The following is a 5,191-nucleotide window of genomic DNA, read 5'->3' as shown; positions in this document are numbered from 1 at the left end:
AGGTCCAAGGTGGATACAGCGGTGCTATGTAACCGCAAGAGAAGAAGCTACTGGGGTACTAGAGCAGGGGAGCATGTGGGTCCCCAGGGCCCGCTGGAGGTCAAGGTCCAAGGTGGATCTGGCGGTGCTATGTAACCGCAGAGAAAAGCTACTGGGGTACTAGAGCAGGGGAGCATGTGGGTCCCGGGGCCCGCTGGAGGTCAAGGTCCAAGGTGGATACAGCGGTGCTATGTAACCGCAAGAGAAGAAGCTACTGGGGTACTAGAGCAGGGAGCATGTGGGTCCCAGGGGCCCGCTGGAGGTCAAGGTCCAAGGTGGATCAGCGGTGCTATGTAACCGCAAGAGAAGAAGCTACTGGGGTACTAGAGCAGGGGAGCATGTGGGTCCCCGGGGCCCGCTGGAGGTCAAGGTCCAAGGTGGATACAGCGGTGCTATGTAACCGCAAGAGAAGAAGCTACTGGGGTACTAGAGCAGGGGAGCATGTGGGTCCCGGGGCCCGCTGGCGGTCAAGGTCCAAGGTGGATACAGCGGTGCTATGTAACCGCAGAGAGAAGAAGCTACTGGGGTACTAGAGCAGGGGAGCATGTGGGTCCCAGGGGCCCGCTGGAGGTCAAGGTCCATGGTGGATCAGCGGTGCTATGTAACGCAAGAGAAGAAAGCTACTGGGGTACTAGAGCAGGGGAGCATGTGGGTCCCAGGGGCCCGCTGGAGGTCAAGGTCCATGGTGGATAAGTGTAGGGAGGAGTGGCGAGAGAAGGAGCTAGTGGAGGACTAGAGTGCAGGGAGCAAGTGGGTCCCGGGGCTTGCTGGAGGGCAAGGTCCATACTGGATATCTTGGCGGAGGGTAACTGCAAGAGAAGAAGCTACTGGGGTACTAGAGCAGGGGAGCCAGTGGGTCCCCGGGGGCCCGCTGGAGGTCAAGGACCATGCTGGATATGAGTAGCAGCAGGGCCAGTGCAGCAGCAGCAGCACATCTTTTTTCGACCGTAAAGGAGACAGGAGGCCGACTCACTGCCTCGGCCAAATGGAGAGAGAATATCAGCAGGGCCAGTGCAACAGCAGCACATCTTTTTCGACCGTAAAGGAGACAGGAGGCCGACTCACTGCCTCGGCCAAATGGAGAGAGAGTAGCAGCAAGGCCAGTGCACAAAAATGGATCTTTTCCAGCCGCAAGGGAGACAGGAGCAAGGTGTGATGTGGGTCCCCGGGGCCCGCTGGAAGTGGGGGAGATCAGCAATTAGCAGGCGAGGAGGGTGCGTACAGCGGACGTGGCAAAGTGTTTCTGGTCCGTGTACCAGGGGCATGTGGAAAAGCTGTAATACCATATGCACGGGGAGTACTTAGCAAAGTGCTGCTGAGCAGTGTACCAGGGGCATGGATAAATGTTGTCGTACCATAGGCACGAGGAGTGTATGTGTGTGTGTGTGTGTGTGTGTGGCAAAGTGTTTCTGCCCAGTGTACCAGGGGCATGTGGAAACGTTGTCGTACCATATGCACGAGGGGAGCATGTTTCAGGGAGATATCGGGGCAGTGTACCAGGGGCATGTAGAAAAGTTGTCGTGCCATATGCACGAGGAGTGTGTGTGTGTGGCAAAGTGTTTCTGCCCAGTGTACCAGGGGCATGTGGAAACGTTGTCGTACCATATGCACGAGGGGAGCATGTTTCAGGGAGATATCGGGGCAGTGTACCAGGGGCATGTAGAAAAGTTGTCGTACCATATGCTCGAGGAGTGTGTGTGTGTGTGGCAAAGTGTTTCTGCACAGTGTACCAGGGGCACGTTTGAATTCACTTTATGGAGTACCAGGGGCATGAGGATTTTGCCAGTGGTGTTTTGCTTTGTTAGTGGGAGGGGGCTTAAGTGTGGGTCCCCGGGGCCTGCTGGAGGTCAAGGTCCATGCTGGATATGAGTAGCAGCAGGGCCAGTGCAGCCGCAGCACATCTTTTTCGACCGTAAAGGAGACAGGAGGCCGACTCACTGCCTCGGCCAAATGGGAGAGAGAATATCAGCAGGGCCAGTGCAGCAGCAGCAGCAGCAGCAGCAGCAGCACATCTTTTTCGACCGTAAAGGAGACAGGAGGCCGACTCACTGCCTCGGCCAAATGGAGAGAGAATATCAGCAGGGCCAGTGCAGCAGCAGCAGCACATCTTTTTCGACCGTAAAGGAGACAGGAGGCCGACTCACTGCCTCGGCCAAATGGAGAGAGAATATCAGCAGGGCCAGTGCAGCAGCAGCAGCAGCAGCAGCACCACATCTTTTTCGACCGTAAAGGAGACAGGAGGCCGACTCACTGCCTCGGCCAAATGGAGAGAGAGTAGCAGCAGGGCCAGTGCAGCAGCAGCACATCTTTTTCGACCGTAAAGGAGACAGGAGGCCGACTCACTGCCCCGGCCAAATGGAGAGAGAATAGCAGCAGGGCCAGTGCACAAAAATGGATCTTTTCCAGCCGCAAGGGAACAGAGAGCATGTGGGTCCCCGGGGCCTGCGGGAGTGCAAGGTCCCTGCTCGATATGAGTAGCAGCAGGGCCAGTGCACAAGCATGGATCTTTTTCAGCTGTAAGGGAGACAAGAGCATGTGGGTCCCCGGGGCCTGCGGGAGTGCAAGGTCCATGCTCGATATGAGTAGCAGCAGGGCCAGTGCACAAGCATGGATCTTTTTCAGCTGTGAGGGAGACAAGAGCAAGGTGTGATGTAGGACCCTGGGGCCTGCTGGTGGGCAGGTTAGCCTTCTTAGACTGTGAGATTTCCATCAGTAAAGGGGGACATCTAAAAGCTGACGTGTACCGTAAACCTTCGCATACTGATCAGTATTTAAGGTTTGGCTCTCACCATCCACTGGAGCACAAAGTGGGTGTCATTAGGACACTACAACACAGAGTGAACACCATCCCCACTGACACAGCGGCCAGGGAGGCAGAAGAACATCACATCAAGAAGGCCCTGAGTAAATGTGGTTATCCCAGCTGGACTTTTGTCAAAGCTGCAAAGACACCTAAAGAAAGCTCCAGCCGATCCAGGAGAGAAGGACAACCGCTGCCCAAGCGAAAACTTGTAGTGATCACGTAGTAGTGTCAGGAGTATCAGAGCAGTTGAGACGCATTTTTTCTAAACACCGGGTCTCTGTGGCTTTTAAACCCCAAAACACGCTGCGCCAAAAATTGGTTCACTCCAAGGATCGGGTCCCCCGACACAAACAGGGTAACATAGTATACACTGTTAAGTGCCAGGAGGATTGCCAGGATTTATACATCGGGGAAACCAAACAACCTCTGGCAAAGCGGATGGCACAACAGAGAAGAGCTACCTCATCAGGCCAGGACTCTGCAGTCTATTTACACCTACAGGCCACTGGACACTCTTTCAATGATGAGGATGTACACATCTTGGACAGGGAGGAACGCTGGTTTGAGCGCGGAGTCAAGGAGGCATTTACGTGAAAAGGGAAAGACCATCTCTGAATCGAGGACGGGGCCTAAGGGTACATCTTTCGCCATCTTACAATGCTGTGATTGCATTTTGGTCAGTGGTTGTTGATCAATGGTCATGGGAATTTGCATAATTATGATTAAGGAACTGACCTCACAGCCCATTGTTCCTTCAGTGGGCTGGTTTCAGTCATTATGCAAATGTACTGTTTATAATGTTTGGGGAAACCTGCAGTCAGCTGAGACTGAAGAAGTCACTTGGATGAGTGACGAAACGTTTCTCCCACAAAAAGCTACGTCCAGATGAACAGAATCAACTTTTGAAGATCAAGGAAAGTTGCTGTTTGTTAAAACGTGGTCAGTGCAATGAAGGAGTGGAAGGAGGGCTGCACAAAAGTTGCTATTTTTGTTAATAAAATAAGTTCTCCAAACATTACCTTATAAGTTGTGCCATCCCAAACCCAAAACTTAAGAAATTACTTTTGGTGAATCATTTAGCTCTTTGCATTTGCATCAGTGTTCGACTTTGACACCTAACTCTTTCTTAGTCAATTAGCATCCATATTGTTGAGCCTAATTACTGTGTAGCTGTTCTTGCTTTCTTTTAGCTGTGACTGGAGGTACTACTGTCAGTAAAATTATTGTCCTTGCGTGTACCAAGGTTGCTTTTGTGGCAAAGATCAGAGGGAGCACTGTTAACGAAGCCATAAGAAGAATGATGGCTTTCACTATGGACAATGCTCTTTCCAGGCAATATAACTTTGTTGGGTGCCATGGAAAGCGGGAATTTCGAGAGCTTAAAGTTTTTGAAGTGCTATATGGTTAGTTGTAAGATATTTTCTTGATGTTTGAATAACAGATGCTTACTACAACTGTAGTCATTCTTTCAAACAATTAAATCAGTGACTTAACCCTGTGGGGTCCAGGGTATAATTGGCCATTTTTTACTACTTTTGATTTGACCTCTATATTTCACCTTTAAAAACTATTTACCTTACCTTGTTTAGTATAATTATTTTAAGCACAACCTCACATGTCTGAATTTACAGTTATTTTTTTCAGTTTGACATACATCATTCATATATTTTTTACTGTGACAACCACAAGCACGCCTAATGATTCATTTTCAAATCTTGAAATGCAAATAAAAAATTTTAATTATAAAAACCATTGCACAAGTTTTGCAAACAAGGTTATATGCAACTATTTATCTAAAAATGTAGAATCTATCTTTCTTTCTATCTATCTAGAACAATCAGGTGCTCTGCATCAAATAAGATACCATACACATTATTTGTGCCACTCAAAAAAAATTGTTTCTATTCACTATAATGCAGCGGAGAACCACAAGGAAAAACCCTGCAGACCTGATAGCAAGGTTTGTCCCACTAACTACACACTAACTACACACTGCAAACACACTAAACGTCAAAAATCTCTAACATCTCAAAACTTGATGTCTCTCTCTTTCTTTCGCTCATTTGCCGGCGTCACTCTTAAAACTTCCCCCTCTTCCTAAACAACCAAATGCCACATGTTACCATTTAAGTTTTTCATTGGTCGACATGGTACACCTATACATCAATAGGGAAGGGGTGTTTTTGTTTTTCTTTTTTTCTCTTGCAAGCAGAGTGCACTGTCCATAGAAAACACTGTTTTTACTGTTTCTCCTCACAGTAAATACAGCAGTTTTATTCAGAAATAAAACGTTGCATGTATTTTTTAAATCATAACTGGTTTTACATGGCCTATCAACAAAATTTAAAA

The sequence above is a fragment of the Oreochromis aureus genome, linkage group 14, assembly GCF_013358895.1.
Source record: "Oreochromis aureus strain Israel breed Guangdong linkage group 14, ZZ_aureus, whole genome shotgun sequence".
Taxonomy (NCBI): domain Eukaryota; kingdom Metazoa; phylum Chordata; class Actinopteri; order Cichliformes; family Cichlidae; genus Oreochromis; species Oreochromis aureus.
This window is presented reverse-complemented; position numbering follows the sequence as displayed.